General features: G+C 43.7%; 1 long non-coding RNA gene across 1 annotated transcript; it reads left to right on the forward strand.

Moving 5' to 3' along the window:
- The first annotated feature begins 88 nt into the window (after positions 1-88).
- LOC118248252 (uncharacterized) lies at positions 89-17,007 on the forward strand. The gene is made up of 2 exons (XR_004778697.2): positions 89-502; positions 16,271-17,007. It is a non-coding gene; the product is annotated as an uncharacterized LOC118248252 (long non-coding RNA).
- The last annotated feature ends 2,549 nt before the right edge of the window (positions 17,008-19,556 follow it).

A 19,556-nucleotide genomic window follows, 5' to 3' on the forward strand; every position in this document is an offset into this window, starting at 1 on the left:
GGGCCGGGCCGCGGCGGCAGCTCCCCGGGCTGCGCAGGCGCTGCAGCGGGCGCCGAGCCAGCATGGAGGCGGGCGGCCGCGCGCAGGCGCCGGGACGCTGAGGGGAGCGGCTCCCCCCGGCTGGTCCCCGCCTCGGCTGAAGGAGGGGAACCGCGGGGCGCTGGGGTGTGCGGTCCGGTGCCCCTCAGGTGTCCCCCAGGAACCCCCCGCCGCGGGATCCGGGTGCCCCCGGGGTGGTGGCTGCCTGGGTGTGCCGGCGAGGAACCGGGCTGTGCCTCCCTCCTCTGCCCCGCAGCGAGGGCTGAAGGGGATGCGAAATGCTTTCGTGTGGTGCCTGTGAATCTGACTTTTAAATTAATTTTGGGACAGAGCAACTGCTATGGTGTGGTAGGGAGTAAATGTAAACTGTGGAAGGTGGCGGACGCTCTTGCTTCTCGTCAGCCAGGATCCTGGATATGCACAAGTGTGTGGCAGAAAGGCGGTTTTTCACAGCTTTCTTCAGGTTAGTGACCCCCCGCACTAATTTCATCTTTCTTCATCTTTCTGCCAACCCACAGTACCCCTGAGCACCACAGAGGAGCGGGAGAAGGAGGTTTTTTCCCCTTGGTTGGGATTACACTGAGGCCCTCTGACCCCCCTGGTTCCTGGTCAAAATCCAGTCAATGAACACTCTTAAAGCTGCTGAGTGCAAGAGAATAAACGAGCAACTCTTCATACCTTTGGGTAAAAGCCATAACGCCATCATCTGTGAAATGGTGCCAATAACATTTGTCTGCTTAACACTGAGCACCTGAGAGCAGGAAGGGTTTTGGAAAAGTGAAACACCTCATTAATCGCTTACACATGCGAGCTTTGGAGACACCTTGTATGTTCCTAAATGTGTTACTCAGATTTTTCTTGTATTCTTTGTACAAAACCTCCGTGCTTCGTGCTGTTTGTGTGTACAGGGAAGGTTTGGCGAATGCCCAAGGGCAGCCGACTCGCCCCGTGGCATGGGGCCCTTAAGGTTTGACGTTGTTGGAAAGCTGGTCTTGGGAGAAAATAGGCTGTGCAAACATGAGGGGCACAGGGATGCTGGCTTGGTGACGCCGCTGCCTGTTGTCAATGTAAATATTTTTGTTTAATTCTTCCTTTGTTTCAACAATAAAAGGGCAGAAATCAACTTGTACTCAAAATATGAATTTCACTTAGAAGCCCAGAATTGGCTGAGGCAATTCATTGTGTTGTGGTTTTGTTTGCTCGTGTGCCAAAAGGTCCCCTCGCTTATCCAGATGGTTTTCCCACACTCCCATGCAAAGATAGTCTATTCATCACTGTTGCTTGAAGGACGTGACTGAGAACACCCTATTTGGTGCTTTTACTAGCTTTATTTTCGGTGAGGAAGGACATTAGGGAATCTTGTGGCTCTTACAACAGCATCCAGCCTCTCTATTAGGTGTTTTGTGTAATATGGCTCCCATATTTTATGCCAGTAAGATTACTTCTTGTATGTGAACGAATGAATTAAAAACAAGCACAGGAGGTAGATCTTCCACATCTCATCATTTTATCTGGAGGTTTAGTGTGAAGCTTAATTTATTTTTGTTTTTTACAGCAGCCACAGTTGCTATGTCCCTTTTCTAGAAAAACAATTAATTCTGCTTTTTAATTTATCACTCCTGCCATATCATCTTTCTTATGGTCTCAAACAATACAGCAGCACATTTCAACTGCTCAATGCACATACTTTAGCTACTGATAGAACTGATCTGAGGAAATGGTTTTTATCAAAAAGAAAACCATATTTCGTTAGTCTCAAACAAAATGAAGTAAGACTTCTGATGAGATCCTTCCTTTGCCAGCTAGTTGCTGTAGATATTACTGGTGGTGAAGAGTTAAAAATGAAATTTAAAAAGTGCTGTAAGAAATAAAAAAGCATTGGCAAGTAGGGTCAGAGGAAGAAAGAATGTCTAATTCCAAGGGAATACAATTATTTTTCTTTCCCAGTCTTGCACAACAGCCAGCCAGCCACCTGACAATTGCCTGCTTTTGGCATTAGTCAGCTCTTGTATTAGCTTTTAACGTTTGTTGATAATTTTCTCTCATTTGTGCCTGTGTATATAAATCTGGTTATTTATATGAAAAAATGTGTTACCAGTAAATATTGTTAAGTCTCTGAAGAGCTACATTGTGTTAGCCTTCTGATATTTATATGTGCACATATAACTAATCAGTTTCAGAGGAATGCAAACAGTAGAGGTCTGTTCAGCCTCTTTCTGAAGGTCACTGGACAAAATAAAAAGCATCCAAGGTCACATGAAGCAGTTTCAAACTGTTTTACACCATCGATTATCCCAGTTCTTTATATACTTTTTTTTTTATGAGGGTCTGAATTGATGGCACCTGTAGGCAAGAGACTTGTTTGTGGTGGAGTTAGTTGTAATGCTGCCTGCTGTGCATGCATATAGCTCATATTAAGCTTTCTTTCACCCTAAATTTGCATTACTTTTTTAATCGCTGCTATAATAAGCATCCACGTTAAAAGAACGCTAGAAAAGAAATTAGGAAATGTATTTGTAGTCTTAGTGTGATCCCCTTTATAATAACATCTTTAATTCCTGTAGCATGACCAATGCAATTCCTTTCCACTGTTTTGGAGTGTATTCAGCACCCAGTATGGAATTATATGGACTTCTGTAATGGTAAAGCTGGTCCCCACAGTATTCCTATATATATATATATATTTAGAATCATATTTTGTCCCAATAATTTCTTAGTATCTGAGAACTATACAAGTCGGGATATTCTATGATTCTATTCCTATATTTATCATGTGTCAAGGCTCCTAAATGCTGAGGTCTCTTCCCTTTGCTCTGCATCTCCTACTGAGTCTTAAGTGACTTTGACGCTCACTTATTGAGACTATGATGGAGCCTCAGTGCTTGTCCTAGCAGCAGGAGCAGTGAAGTTGCAAGTAAAAAAAAAAAAAGCAAAATAGTCTCTGTAATCTTGCACTGGGGAAAGATGATCAAATTAACCCTCCAGACTGGCTCTTAAAAACTAAAATAAATCCCTTTTATGACAAGTAATAATTTACTTCTCATAAACCTTTCAGCACCAGCCAGAACTCAGACGCTATAGAAGCATATGCACATCTTGGTTTAATTACACATGCCTTCGAATTCACTGCAAAGAATTGAGCACTAGGATAATGCAAGAGCACGCTAACTGCTGTGGTGGTTGATAGTAGAAAACACAATCTCTTGTTTAAGGGAAGTGGGATTTATTACCACGAGTAGAGCTTTTGCGTGTTGCAGGAGGTGACACACTAGCAAGCCCTTTCAAACTGGGTACGTTCCAAAGCAGTCCTGAGTTAAAGCCAGGTTTGGGCCTTATACAAAGAAAATGAAACCCTGCCCTTGGCTTGCTGAATTGCGGAGTTTGCTGTTGTGGGATGCTTTTGACACAAAACGTGCTGAGGAATAGATTCAGCAGTGGCTTTGGAGTTCAGCGGTTGGTTTGGTTTCCAGTTATTTGTTAGTTCTAGGTGGAAGGAAGGATTGTCTTTCGTTCCCCATTTCTCACACTGTCCTTCCAGTCACCTACAGCTAACCGTTGTTGGGACTGGTTATTAGGGTTGCAGTACCTTCGGTCTGACCCACTTCAGGCTTTATGAATTAATCCAGTCAGAGTCCAGAGCATCTTAGCACTACAGGTAGTAGGTTTTTTTGCTTTGGTCCTATACCTCTGCTGTTCATATTAAGAAGCTGTAGACCAATGTCAGATAATTTAAAGGCCACACTGATAAGTATGAAAACATTAAAACAGAGGGAGTTGAACATTGTATTTGGGATCAAGTAGGCAGGGTTGTGTGCCATCTTCCTGTGTTTCCTGCCAGTTAACTTCTTTAGTTTACTGCAAAGCCCCTCCACCTAGCATCACGGAGCCTAGACTTGAGGGCAGACAAAACTGTTTGATGATCTTACGCAAAGTGTTGTAAACCTCGGGTCTTTATATTTTCTACATCCCCCGCTCTGTGCCAGTCTCTCCTCTAAAGGCAGCCTGCTTTTTTCCTGTGATCACATTAAATGCTCTTTTCTGTAGCTACTCAAATTTTACTATGCTTTTCATGCTTGCACTTATGATCTCCACATCTCTAAATTTGGACTCACCTCTACTTTACATGGCAGAAAAAGGTCATTTTTTTCTCTAATACATAGTAAAAATGCATATACATTATTTGTGCATAAAGTACAGAACACCTCTGAGTTTTCATTTTAGTAGAGAGTGTAATGGTAACAAAAGAAAGAGTGATCCAGGGCTTGGCTACCAGGATGCAGAGATCCTTTAAAACAATGCACAAGAGAAACCAGCTTCTCCTGCTTCTGTTTGTTTTTATTCTTAAGAAAGTACTAAACCTAAGAAACCAATGCTTTGTTTCTCTAATGAGCCGGTTTGCTTGTGGCAGTAAGCAAGATTCAACGTATTTCTTGTTGGCTTTTGGAGTGACTAGAATGAGTCCTCAGTATTTCAATAAATGATACAGAACTGTCTGTCACTAGTAACAAGGCAGGAGGAAAAAAAGTCAGCCTTTGGAATAAATATATATAAATACTGGTTTCAGTTGAAATATGTTACTTTGTCACTACCTTTAGTCAATCGAACATATTTTGGATAATTCTTGGGAAGTTACATTGCTGCATCCATTGGTCTCAAAGTAGGAGAAACATCTGTATCAATTTTCAGATTTTCATTGACATAATTTGGTTTGTGAACGCTGATAACATTGATTCTGTTGGGAACAATTACGATTTTTCAGGTAGCACAAAGCATCAATTCTAAGATATCCGATTTTGTAAAACATTTGTCCAAGGCATTACCCTGATGTAAACATAAATGGCTCTGAAAATCAGTCATGTCATACTTAAGACATAAAATCCCAGATGTGTGGATCTAGATAAAAGTACTGTCTGTGACATCAGGCATGTGGGACAGCCATGTTGTTTAAAGCACTCTGAACAACACCACTTAGCAGTTGTAAAATTTATGGTTTCCATATCAGAGAAGCTGTGAGCAACTGCACTCCGATGTGTAAAGAGCAAATATGCAAATAAGAACTTAGCTAGTCATTGGGTTCTCTTGAATACGAAGTGAAAACTGTACCCACTTTGGCTGGACTTTTGTTTCTGTCCTCGGCGCTGAAAACATCGCATGAAGAAGTCTCCAGTGAAGTTGGTATGAAGAGAGCGTGTGGAAATGGACCTTGGTGCATGCCCCACGATAACCAGACAGACACAAGGTAGCCCTAGCCCTGCTGGACTGGCTCTGCAGAGGTTACAATACCCGGGCATTGTTACAGAATAAAGATAAAAGATTTGCAGATTGTTTTGTTCTAACAGAAGACAGAAAATTAGCTGGCCTGTATTTTGTTCAAAAACTGAATCTGAAGTATCAATTTCTCTCTACGTTTGTCAGCAGACCCTGTTCAAACAGAAGTTTTGTTGGGATTAAGGGGTGTGTCCCTGCAAAAGACCTCTGAAATTCGTTTTGTCCTTGAGCCCTTGCTTGCAACCTGTGATTGTATTTATTCACATACTTGTCCTTTCCCTCCGTCTTCTCACATTGCTACCTTACACAGTTCAGGTTACCAGCATTTCCATGATGCAGTCCAGAGGTGCCACTACCTGTCCTTTGGCATACATCAGACAAATTTCTGTCTATCACTATTGCTGGAGCTCCTATTTTCTTATCTTCTGGTTTCACTTTTGTCCATTGAGTGTTATTAACCATTTCTCTGCTGTACGGACACCTTTGCATTTTCCCATTCATCATCTATCTTCCCCAGCTTCTTGCCAAATAACTATTGCCGTTCCCCAAGCTTCAGCTGCCAGGTTTATCCCAAATGTATAGTCTATCCCGTCGCCTCCTCTGATGTGGCAAGTCGAGCCTCCTTTCACAACAAGCCTGTGGCTCTTCCCTCGTCTTTCAGCGCCCAGTCCCTTGCAGTTAGGAGTCACAACGTCTGTGCTCTTTGGCCTCGCTTTATGGTGAGTTCAAGAAGAAAGCCATTAACACATTTCACTGTTTCCAGTGTTTATGTCCCTGCCCCTCCCATTTCGTGCTCACAGATCCACTCCGTGCCTAGATTTGCAGTGCATGAAGATGGCATGGCACTGTGCTGTACAGTGCGTGGATTGTTTTACCAATCCCTCCAGCTCAGCACAGCGTGTTGACTAATTCTAAGCATTAAAATTGCAGTATTAAGTATAAATTACAGCAGTAATAAATGAGACTTTGTCCACCAAATCCCCAACATTTTATTTTTTATTCTGAAAACCTTTTTATGAGCTCTACTACATCTGTTAGCACTTATTTTAATTAAACGTATAGCACAGCATGCAGTTCAGTTAACCAGTGCTCCAAAGCTCCATTCAGTTTTCAGAGAAAATTAGTAAGCAGTTCCAATTGCATTTTTCTGTCATTCTTCACATGCTGTGCTTGAGCATACATTATAAAAATGTTGATAGAGGATTATATGCCTCAGGGGAGGATAATGGGAATGTGAAAGTTCTTTCTTCTAGGCCATTTTTCCAAATTAGTTTAGGTTCTTGAGTTTTATAAAAGTACTTGATGTTTGGCTGCCGCGTGGATGTCTTCGTTAAAGGAATGGGTGCTCCCAGCTTCCAAGCCAGAGGATTTTAGAGGTACCTAACCATGCTTAGATCCCTCATTGGGAATCTCAGCAAAAAACTGATTGCTTTATAGGGCTGAAAAATGCTTGCTGCCTTCAACTATGAGTTAGGTCCTGTCTGTATCAGAAACTAATTGGATGGGTGTTGCTTGTACAGTGCCTCTCCTGCATCTTTTTGAGATTTTCATCCCCAAGGCTATCAGCCCTACAGAGCTGTATTAGAAAAAGATGGAAAGAAGAATCTAGTTTTAGAGAATGAAGCGGCACAGTCCTTTCTTACAGCTGGTTTGATGTGCCTCTTCATTGACATCTAGTGTCCACACAGAAGGCTCTTTAGATTCCTCACAGCTATGTTGGCAATATTTATCACTAAACTTTTAAAGATTTTTCCGTGTGTAGTTATCAAGACTTCTTATTATTAATACCAGGTCAACCAGTTGGTGAGACCGATGTGGAAAAAGCAGGAATCCTCCTACACTTAACATTTTGTGTTATGCAGTGGCATCCACAGATTTGTGTGTTGAGTTTCTCCAGAAACCTTTTCAGTGCTTTGTGCAACCTTCAGTGCTAGCCTTTTTTGTGTTTTCCTGGGAATATCTGCAAAATACTTTCAGTCTCTGTTATCTTTCCTCAGAGCATACAAGAAGCTGTGAACCAGTATTCAATATAGATCTGATGAAATCTTTCTGTAATCAGGTATTACTCTGATTTTCTTTAATTAAGCAAGAGTCTCTTTCAATGATAGAAGCCTCTGTTAAGCCCTGTCTTCATTACACTCCCATTATGTCCCTAAAAGCTATTTAATGAAAAACTCTTTTTATCTACTTTTACAATGATAGTGAGTTATTTTCATATTTATCCAGAATATGGTGTAAATATGAAGTTGCTACATAAAATTTGCTGTTTTGCTGTTGCAAAATCTTGAGCAGCGGCAGTGAGCAATTAATCGCGTTGTTACTGTACGCTTTGCCCCACAGGCACCTCCACCTTCACAGCACTTCCTCCTGCTCCTGCAGTCAGCAGCAGGCGCTTACATTGGGGTGGTGCACGCAGGATTTACCCTAGAATCATACTGCCAGGTCCTAGACCAATGTGGAAAAGCCTTTCCCTACTCTGAAAGTTCTGTATACGTTCATATTTTGAGCATTTCCATTGCCAGGATCCATTTTCAAAGACAGTCGTTACAAATAAATTATTTTATGAAGGCTTAAAAAGGTTTGTTGCCCGAATATTTGATACTTCATCTCTTCAGTCATGAGAAGAAAATGCAAGCAATTAAGGTCTTGCTATCAAAATGTGGGTTGTGCAGGTATAGATATCAACTGCAGAATTTTTAGCAAACGTCTATGTTGGATCATTGACTTTTATTGTCAGTGCTCCAGGGGTTTAAAACTTGCAAGAGTCTTGGGTTTGCTCTGCCATTCTGTAATAAGATCAGAATGAGTTGGGGGCTAGGATTTCCTGTATAGAAAGTCTCCCAGCCTTTCAACCAGCAAATTTTGGCGATGACTTTGTCTTCATTGACAGTCTGAAGCGCAGCAGGTGACACCCATTAGCACTCTGCTCCCAACAGTGACTAGACAATTAGGACTAGTGCAGCAGCCTTCTTAGAGCCAGCTGGTGTTGGGAAGAAATCTTGGCAAGGAAGGTGATCAGAGCAATTTAGCTGGCCAGAAAACAACCAGCCCGTTTTTCCAGTGTTTCAGCCCCAGGAGAGGAGCAGGACAGGTCCCACGTGTGCCCTGGGCACGGCTCCTGGCCAGGACTGGCTCTGGGACTCCACGGGCTTTGTGGACTCTGTCATTTCCTGGCTGTTCTTGTGATCCATCCCTTTGGCCAGCCTTGCCTCAGTGTATTATAAGCTCTAGGAGAGCTCTTTCTCTCTTTGGTGATAACCTGCTGCAACGGGGCCTTGTCCTGGAAACCACTAATGTACAACTAATGAGGCCGTGCCTTGGAGCAATAGGAAACTTCTGCTGAAAAAGAGCTAGAACAGCCCTCAACCTTTTCTGTGAAGGTCAGACAAGGGTGATAGGATATTTCCCCCACTTTCTGGAAAAGTAGCTGTCATCAGTTTCTATGGACTGCCAAATATTTACCCTCTTACTCCTCGGTGTTATATTATTTTAAAATACTGTTACATTATCCCAGCCATCAGAGAATCTGTATTGAAATTACCTGCTGAATCAAGAGGTCCAGGGTAAGACTGACAGCATCATTTAAATGTACCCTGCTGAGAATCTTCATAATTTACCTATGAAGCCAAACATGTGATCGTGAGCAATAGAGGAACGTGACAGAAGTCATTTCATTCAGAGCTGTGAATTGTGTGGGTACTGGCAAAGCCTTTGCCTTGCAGCTGCTTTATAGTGGGAGTTACAAACACAAGTTTGTGTCTGCCTCTGTTGTGATCCTTTGGCCACGCTGACTTTTCAACCCTGGCAGGACTCGGTGCTTCCAGCAAGCCCAGATCCTGGTGCCGTGGATGGGAGCGGCGGCTGCAGCCGAGAGCATCGCGTTGCTGCAGCAACACGTCGGCTTCCCTGGGGACCGCGTTGCCTCGGCGACACCGGGCGGGCTGATGCTGCCGGAGCAAATCGCCTCAAGCAGCTGCCCCAGAAAGCAGGGCAGCCCTGGCCTTGCGGGGAGAATGGCAAACAGGCAGAGGTGGACGGCCTCTGGGTGGGACCACTGGGTTTGGAGACAGAGCCTGGCACGCGTGATCCCTCGCAGGTGGTCAGACGAGGCCGCTGCCGAACGGAGCTCGCCATTTAGTGTGCTAGGATAAGACAGCAGGAAGGACAGTGTCAGCAGGAGGGATTAGCTGAAGAGAGCAAGTGCTGAGGCCGTCGTTCTTGGTTTATATAACCAGGACCTGCAAACATATTGTGACATCAGAAATAACTGGGGAGCAATGTCGTGTGTCGCACTATGCATCTACAACCGGAGGTAGTTGAGTGCGTTCATCTTAGAATAGTCCAGCGTTGTATCATGGTGGATAAACATTACACTGTGTCTTGTAGGCAGAGGATTAAATATCGATTTACATAGGCAAATACCTGTGTTAATACTGTTAGACATACAGCCTCCCACCTGGGTGACTGCAGGCAGTCCAGCAACCAGACCCAACTGGTAGGAAAATGCTGACAGGTCTTCAAGAGCCCTGAGACCCTTTATCACAATGGTGATCGTGGAGATTGGCACCAAAATTCCTTCTGGGGACTTCACTGGAGCCAACTGAAACTGCTCATCAGAGGAAGGGATTCAAAGTCTGATGTGTAGACATCAGTTAGCCACAGCACATGAAGAGCAATTTGAAAAGCAAAAAGACGGTAAAGGAGAGAAGAATTTATACAAAAAGTCAGGTAATTTGCTGATCATTGGTCTGTTCTTGTGGGAATATTTTCTCCCTTCACACTGTTGGATTGAGAAGCCTCTTGCCCACTGTAATTAGCTCTTGAATAAATAGCATTTTTTGAACAGAAGCCTCTGTTTCCTGTTTTTGTGTGTTAGCTCTTTTTTTTTTTTAAGCTTTGCACTGATTCTCACAGAAGAGCATAGCCTGCTTTTAGGGATCTAGTGCTCCTTTTTGCCTCTGGGAACATCACCATATGCTGCAGTGTTATGCCTCTACCACATTAACATACCTGTTTTAAAGTAAACATTTTCTCTGTACTTGTAACTGTGACCTTACTCCTTGATGTAGGCTTGTATTTCTGATATTTAGCCTTTCTCTCCGAGCCCTTTGTGCATTTTCGTCAATACATTAGCTGTCTTTATTCTCACAACGAAAGCTATGCTTGTGTTTATAAAGGATTCCTGAACTGTGAGAAATGTTTCTCAGTGTGTGCGGTTTTGCATCATTTGCCCTTGAAAGGGTGCAGCTTTCCCTGACCTCTTGCTTTTTCTTGTTCTCTTGTTTTTTCTCAATGACTCTGGTAACTGCATCAGTAGCCTTGGGATTCATGTTTTCCTTTCACATCCAGGAAAGATCCAGCCTTCGCTTACCCTCTCCAGCTGAATCACATATCTGGTCCGTCCTTCTGTGAGCTTTCCATGGCTCAGCCACACCAGATTTGTTCTGGTTCACAACCAACTCCACCACAAAGCTCACTTTCCTGTCTCATCCTTTCACCCACCACTTCCCTTTGCTATGAATTTCTCAGTCTTCCCTCTCTGTGTCAAAATCACTTCATATCTTCCCCATCAGGATCCTTTATGACATTTCTTCAGTCGATCATTCACAGAATCTATCAGGGGTTGTCCTGCAGCATTGTCCACTGTCCCATCCCCAACAGACGTGGCAGTGGTTTCTGGATCTCCTTGTCACAGCTGAGCAGTGCTCTCTAGAAACGTGTGGGGAGGCTGGTGCAGAGAGCCCAGCGTGCCTCCTTGATCCTGGGCTCCCACCCGATTGAGGATTTCATCTGTGTCGTGCCCCATTCTTAAACTCAGAAAGCCTTGGGGAAGAGACTCGTCTTTTTTTCTCTTCAGCACACTGAGAAAGTGAAAAATGACAGCTCCCTGAGCTGCACTGCTAGTAACGCGTCCCAAATGTGCACGGTTATGATTCTAATGTCGCCTCAAAGCGGCTTGGTCCCCACACTGGTGCTCCTCCACGTTGTCTGCAGTTAGCAAGGGGGTTCCCTTGCAAATGCAGAGCAGTAGCAGCAGTTCCTCGATGTTCAGTTTGCAGTCAGAAAGAAGCTGGAGGCAACATACAGAAAGAAAAAACAACTGTTACCTACCTTTTTTAACACCCTTGTAAAGGTGACCGTTTTTATGAGTCATAGCTAACACAAACCAGTTGGAAAAGATACAGCCTAGACCTACACCGTGGCTTAGAGAAACCTGAAAGAGCATTTAGTATTCACGGTACGTGTGCATTATTAAAATAAGCCCCTGTCGGTCTTAACTCCGTCAAGTCCTTTTTCAGATTTTGTAGAGTTAATTTCTCTTGTCACCCGGAGCAATCCTTAACGTGCAGAACATTGACTTGTCAATGAGACGGGAAGAGTGGTGGCAAGGTTTGGCTCTTGCTGCGTGTGTGCAGGAGGATCTCAGCGCAGGGGATGTGCATTGCGGTTGTTCCTTTGTTCGCATTTAATGGGACGAGAAACAAGAACGTAATTATGCCCTGTCTCACTCGATCTCCTCCCTGCCTCTACGTATTTGAACTCTGAAATAAAGGCAAGTGGCAATGCAGCTTTTTCTGGCAGTTGAGTGCATCCCCGAGGCAGATCAGAAGTGATGCTGCCCGGATCATTGCACGTCGTGCAGTTTCCATCTGATAAGAGCTTCCCGCTGAGCCATCTCTGATGGCAGGGAACATGGCCATTACGAACAGTATTTCAAGTACCTAAAAATGATCAAAGTTAGAGGCACGGTGTTTCCTGTTTGTTTTCCTTGTATGTTTGACAACCCCATCAGAAAGTGCTAGCTTCGCTTTTTCCCCTGAACAGCTGGCTGATTTCTGCTTATCTGACAACACCCTTTTGTGTGCTACTAGATTTGAGGATGCAACACCAAAATGGGGCTTGGCTCAGAGAACAGCCATTTCAGTTTAGCTATTTTAGCTATTTATTTTCAGTTCAGCTTCATACAGCAAAGTAAATTCATTTTTACTCTAAACCTATCAACCCCTTTTAAAGCACAGCACGGGGTTACAAAAGATTTGCTGCCTAAGGTTTCTGCAAATTGAAAACACTTTATTAAAAAGGGTGTTTGAAGCGTGCAATTTTGGTTGGCTTCAGACTGAAATGAAAACATAACGGCAAAGACAAGAAAGAAATGGAAAATGCAAAAGAGGATCAGTCGACCTATATGACACCCGGGAAGAGGGCTCAAGCTGACGCCTTTGGGATGCAATTCAGGACTAACAGTGAAGGAAGGGAAGGTATCACTGATGTGTACTAGACCTGAACAAGGAGCGACCTACTGAGCCCGAGCTGCAAGGCAGTGCTAGAGAGGCACGGAAAAACAAATGAATGAGAAAACACTTGATTGATGAAATTGCCCGAAATAAGGAAGGAGGAAAACCACTGTAATATGTAAACACTTTAACTGCGAAGTTGTTTAATCTGAGCCGTGCTAGGAACTGGCAGTGTAGGGCATTATTGCTACTTCCTAGGCTACGTAACAGACACAAAGATGGACTGTGAAATTTTCCACTTAATGACAGGGATATTAAATTATAAAAAAAAAAGATAAGAGTTTATCTCAAAAGCAATGAGCTATTTTCTCAAGACCTTGCCGCCTAACTTTAAAAGAAATACTGTGGAAGTTGAGCAGGTCTCAAAAGGAGAGAAAGCTATAGCAGAAAGAATGCCGATTTAAAGCTTCTTTCCATTTCCAGATTTATTTTTTTTTTACCTAGTGAGAGAATCTAAACAAGGGAAAAATGTATTCCAGTTGATTGGGATCAAAATCCAAGTCTCAGACGTGCAAAAGAATAGTCTGGATAGAGAAGCCAATAACTAACTATGAAAAAAGCCATGGCAAATGTGAAACCCACTTGGCGTGGAAAGTGGAGGGGAAAAAAGGACAAAAGATTGGAAAATGTTCTTGCAGGAGCAAAAGTGCAGCCAAAATAGAGAATTTGAGTATATGAGGAACAACCTGAAAGGTTACATGGGAGGATTCTTGGGAGTGAGCAGGAATCGTTGCCCAGTGACAATGTTGGTGCCTAGAAAGAAAGCTGTAGGTAGCTTGGTCGAGTTGGAAAGAGCATATTGCCACTGCAGTTGTATTCTATTTGTTAAAAAAAAAAAAAAAAAAAAAAAGGAGCTAAGCACCAACCCAGAGCCACCAGCCAGGAGCTTCCCACAGCCCCAGGGACATGGCAGCCACTTCTGCACAGGGGCTGGCACCACCAAACTGCAGAATTAACACATTTGAAGCTTTCTGAAAAACAAAATAATTACTAATTTCCTTTAAACTGAGACATTTGAATATCAACTAAACAACGAAGGCAAAAATGACAAAACTAAAACCAGTACACTTGTTATTTTATTTCAAGAGAGTGATGGATCGTGTGCTAGATATGGCAGGCCTGTTTCAGCAGCTATTTTCTTCAGCTAGAGCAAAGGGGAAGTGGTGCAGTCTTCATTACACATACATCTCTTCAGACTGAAGTTCAATATAAAATAAGAAGCGATGGGTTTTTGTATTAAAGGGCACAGTTGCTTACTGAGTTATTCGTATCACAGTACTCAGCGACTGCTCACAGTCAAAAGCAAATAGTTTAAAATGTATTTTAAAATACTCCAGTACTTTGGCAAAGGTCAAATTCTTGCTGGGATTTTCAACTGTCTATATTTTTACAGGAAAAGAGCCAATAAATAAGGTAAAATAGATAAGGCAGCAAACACTCACTCTATCAGCAGTTTGGACTCTCAGACTGCTGAGGACTGTCCTCAGGGAAACGAGGTTACATTTTACTTATGCTCTTATCACATATATAGCATAACAGATTTCTCATTAATCTCTAAATTCCTATTGAAATAGATTAGGCGAGAGTTACTAGAACAAGAGGAAAAACGTGACCAAACCTTAGAAGCAGTACTTGGTAGCCAGAACACTTTTGAAAATGAATACTCTGGTGCTGGACCAAGTCAGAGAGACTGAAGAAGACCGCTCAGTGCTTTCAGTAAAGAAAGGAAACCTCATTGTATATGTATGCTTACAAAAAGAAGTCAAACAATACTTCAGGGCAAAAAAGGTGTTGGGGAAAAAACAGTCATCAAGAATAATTAAAACAAGAGCGGTAGGTGGTGATGTGCTGTGGTTTACAGATGTAAAACCCAGTAAGACAACAAGGGATTGTGGCTGCCTAGCTGAATTCTACTGAATATTCAAAACCCTTTGAGAGGTACTCGTATTTGCAGCCCGAGGTGTTTGTTTCTGTCCACACTACAAGCATAGCCAGAATCTATTCACCGGGTTTAAACAAACTGGGATCAAGCTGAATTTACCAAGGCTCGGCAGATGCCAGGTAATACCTGATGGCCGTGAAGCACTCACAGTCATCCCCGCTGCCAGGTCACAGAGCGATTTCTCTGATCATTTGACTCAGAAAAGGCTGCGAGGGACTGGAACAGGGCTTCCTGTGCAAAGTCCTCTCCCAGGTAAGCCTTCCTCCTCCGTCCCTTCAGTGATTCAGTGATACCAACGAAGCTCAGACTAAGCTGTCTTGGGGCCTGGGAAGCCGCTAGATGATGGCTCTTCAGCCATCGTTTCTGTGAATTTTTTTCATTTATTGCCTATGACAACGTGAAAGCAGCTATGTACCTAATGGAACTGGATTTCCTGTTTTTATCACCGTGATCATCTAGGTGGGGTTTGTACCGCGGTTTGCCCTCACGTTTCCTTAAAACAAACATCACAGGAAACCAGTGATTTTGAGAAGATCCTCCTCTTCAAAGCAAATTTTGGCAAATATCAAAAGTTACATGGTTGCCAAGGCGCTACCGTCAGAAAATACTTGTGAGCAAACATTTAGCAGATTTCAAGTTTCCTAGCAGTCAGATTTCAGAGAATCTAGAGCAGCCATATGACTAATATGCTAAAGAGCTCCTTTAACAACCAACAGAAAAACTAAACAGAAAAATCAAGATGAGCGTTTTCCATGGATATCTCACTTCGGTATCTTATAATTATTCTGAACAAAGCTTCAGCAGGTGAGCTGAAGTGTGACTAAAAGGAATATGAAATAAGAAAAAGACTCTCTAAGTGCAGCGCACTGGGAATTGTAAATATTACCAGTACTACCAACAGAGTGAAAAACAATGGGTTGGGCATTCTTTTCCTCAGAAAAATAGTAGTTGTTTATTGATGGTGTAAATGTTGCTAGGTTACGTGGATTAAATTAAAAACAAAAAAATATCCTTTATGAATCTGTACACCACCTTCAGCAAAGAATACTGTCAATTTAGGAAAAGTATTTTTTCCAGATAATTCAAAATTATCTGAAATGATGGGCCAGACAGAGGGTTTTAATTATAGAGGAACCTATAGAAGGCAGAATGTTGGCCAACTACTCAATAAGGAAACTTCTTAAGCATATTTAAAAATCAATACCAATTTTAATTTATCAACTCTGCCAATGCCCAGGGGAAAATATTAGAGAATAGAATAGAAAATATCAATATGACTTTAAAGAAACTGTGACCTGGAATACACTTTCTGTCAAAAGAAAAAAAAATGGTGTGTAGAACAAGCTGCAACTTGCTGTTGTTGGATATTGTAGAGGCCAAAACCAGAGAGGTGCCCAAAAGGTGGTTATAATGAAAATTGAGTCCAGAGTTCTGAAACGCAAAGGCACAGATGCAGTCTGGAGCTCAGCACATCCCTCAGCTGTGGATGTGGCTTGGCAGAACTGGAGGTGCGGGCTGGCGAAGTGCTGCAGTGCTTTGTGCCTCCTGCTCCTCTTCCAACTGGAGGCAGAGCTTGGGGCTAAGAGATCTGTGGTCTGATTAAGTAAGGCAGTTCCTAGTGACACAGTGTGCTTTTATATTTTCCAGAAAGAACAACCTTAGCCGTAATAAATTCTAGTTCACTAGGAAACAAAACTAAAAAGACAAATTTTCCTTTTGTTTGCAGATTTCCTAACAGAGGAATGTCCTCAGACCGTACTGTTGGAAAATGTGGATAGACATTATCCTGGAAGAACAGACTTCGATCTGCAAAAGAGGCACACAGAAACCTCACTTTCCCCAAATGATTCAACATGTCCTGAAGATACTGGATCAGTCCATGAGAGGGTTCTGGCCCCTGCCTGTTTTGCTTACGCCTGAGCCGCTGTTTCAGGGAGTGGTGGAGGAGCCAGGCTTCGTGATCCGATTCCCATCAGGACTGTTCCCTGCACACATCTCTACGCACTCCTGCTTCTGAAGCCTAAGACAAAACTTTGTGAGTGCTGCACAGGTCAGTCCCTGGGACGAGGCAGTCTCCGGGACGAGGCAGTCTCCCATGCCAACAAACACCTCCGGCATTTACACACATTCCTGTGCTGCCAAGCTGACAGCTGCTTGCTCACATGGCGGGGCTGCACCAGCAATGCACAACTGTTGAACCGCAGGAGGGCTGGCAACAACCCCCTCCTCTGCCCCATGGACGCTGGTGCTGCCTCGGACATGGAGGAGGAAACCTCTGTTCCTGACCTCCCCAGGAACAGCTCACCTAGGGTCCCGGTTTGTCATGCCTCACCTACCAGGCTATTAGTGTCAGGCTTTAGCAATTAATTGCTGCTGCAATTCCTGTAAAGGTGGAAAATACAAAGCCACCCCCCCATTTGTGTCCTTAACTGCACGGGCCAAGTACAGATAAAAAATTGAATGTGTTCATTTTGTTATCGTTGCTGAGAGAAACGCCAGGAGTGACTGTGCTTTTGGAACAAACAGTGCTTGTGACACGGGAGTGGTTCATTCCTTCAGCTGGACCCAAAGGTAGGAAAATGGGGGGAAAAAAGCAATTTTTCATCAGCACACAACATAACTAGTCCATAGTACAAAGTATCACTCCCCTCAAAAGAGACGAACATTTCACATCAGTGCTGTCACACCGTGCCTCACCTGTGATGCCTCCTGAAGAAGCAGAACCACCTCCGGGCTCAGATGAAACCGAACCTTGCAGTCCCAACGTAGCTTTTGCTGAATGGAAACGGGGTGGACCTGGGAAAAAGAGGCTGGGAAAGCTCAACTTTCTGCACCTGTACTCACGAGGTGGGTAAGGACAGAGACTGCTGCTGCTGGGAAGGCTGCACAGTAGTTTCTCTACACACCTTCCCCACCTCAGCAGCAGCAGCAGCAGCCTGCCTATTTCCCTGTGGTGTTGGCACTAGCAAAGCAGGAAGAGACCCAGGTCTCCGCGTTCCCTCCTCTCCTACCTTCTGCCTGGGGCAGCTTCAGGCTCCTTTCCAAGAGAAGCCTCTGCTGTTGGATCCAGAGTTCAACCATGTTACAAAAGCCCGTGGTGTCTTGAAACTATGCACACCCACGGCTGCTGGGAAGTGAGCGAAGGCGCTCTGAGAACAGCCAGTTCCCTTCCTCGGAGAGATCTCCCATCAGTTGCCAGTTCCTGAACTTTGGCTCCGGCCAGGAGGCAGTCAGCAAATCAGATAATTGCCTGGCAGTGATTGATACAGAGTCCAGGCTGAGTGGGGAGGGGGGGAATGAGCGGGGAGGATTGTGTTTCAGAGGGAAGTGTTTTTTTAGGATTTGTCTATGCAGGCAGTTGGGAGCTGTTCTCAGTTGCATTGGCTTAACCTGAGCAGAAGGACTCGCTGTAGTTTTACACCTTTTCAGCATTTCAGCTGGTTCTGCTGAAATCTATATAGGGATTAAAGATAAGAAGGGACAGAAAATTGGTTTCCCTGCCTTTACAGAGAAAAAGTACTCAAGGCAAAATGGAAGTTTAATATATTTTGACTGTATAAATGGAGAGAGGAAGAGCAGGCACCTGCCACTGATAAATAACTATTAGGAAACAGTATTAGAAAATACTACCAAAAAGAAATGGTGCTGCTAGGATCTGCTTTCAGCATTGGGGTGTTCATAACCAGGCAGCTCAAAATTTACTTAGGTATCAGCAGCTTGTGTGCAGCTTCTCTCAAACACAGCACAGCAGCCCTGCTAGAGAAGCCTGCACTCAGGGCTCTGATAAGGAAGGGAAGTCAGCTCATTGCACAGCTAAACAGTGCAGCCCTCCAGTCAGCCATACCTAGGGTTAGCAACAGCATCATGTACCTCAGCAAATTTACATTCAAACTGTTATCTACAAAGGGAAGTAAAGCTTATCTGTAGCCTATTGCTGTAACTTTGATTCTGATCTTTATAGCCACATTTCAAGTAAGCCTAGAGAGAACCTGTGAGTTATAAACTGCTTAAACTAAACTGAACGTAGAGATCTTAGTAAAATTCCTATCCATCCTCTAATTAAGGTTTGTATTTTTACCAGGTTTGAGATACAGTTACAGAACTATTCTAACGCTGAGCTGATGGGAAATGTCTGCAGTTGTGCACAAAAGGCGCTGCATTAGAAATGCTCTTCCATTTCAAGCACGCAGCATCACGCAGTGTACTCTGCCCTGCAGCCCATTCCCTCGCTTCCACTGGGTGCTTTCTCAAGGCAAGTGTCTGCTGCACAGAAAGAGGGGACAGTCATTTGGCAAATTTTGTATGGCAGAATCTGAGACACGAGCAGCTTTTTAAACATTTCCAGGCACCTTACCCAAAACTTTTCTCCTCCCACCACTGTTGTTGGAAAGCAGCCGCTCATTCCTGATCTCCATTTTCTGTATTTTACTTATCTAAAAGCACCAAATGGAATCGAGCATGTTAAACAGGCAGAATTTTATTATGCAAAATGCAAAGCTCTCCGAAAACTTCAGCTTGGGAAGAATATGATTAGGATAATTGAAATTGGAAAAGGGATCTGAAGTGCTAAAAAAAAATGAAAATGTATTAGAGGGGAGAAAGGAGGTAGATGGTTTACAGTGACCAGTAAGAACTGAAGTATCTTTCAGAGCAAGTCCTGCTGCAGGCTACGGGCAGGTGAGCCTGAGCTGGTGGTGGCACAGCCAAGGTTCAAGCACTTGGAGCACCAAACAGGACAGCACACACACCGAGAAGGCTCCCCAGTGCCCGGCTCATAGCAGGTCTCCCATTCCCCCTCGGCACAGGTTATCATTAAGCCAGGAGGCTGACAGCTTTCCTCGCCACGGTAGAGAAGGAGAAGAGGCTCCTCCCTTCCAGCTGCCTGTCTGTCCTGCTGGCCATAAAACTTCTGCAGCCTGACACAAAGCTACAGCTGCCACCAATGGAAGCAGCAGCCCGTGGGCACCAGCTGGTGTGCTTGCTTCCGACCTTGACTTCAGATCTGCTGGTTT

Source organism: Cygnus atratus, chromosome 10 (genome assembly GCF_013377495.2).
Source record: "Cygnus atratus isolate AKBS03 ecotype Queensland, Australia chromosome 10, CAtr_DNAZoo_HiC_assembly, whole genome shotgun sequence".
In the NCBI taxonomy this organism is placed as follows: domain Eukaryota; kingdom Metazoa; phylum Chordata; class Aves; order Anseriformes; family Anatidae; genus Cygnus; species Cygnus atratus.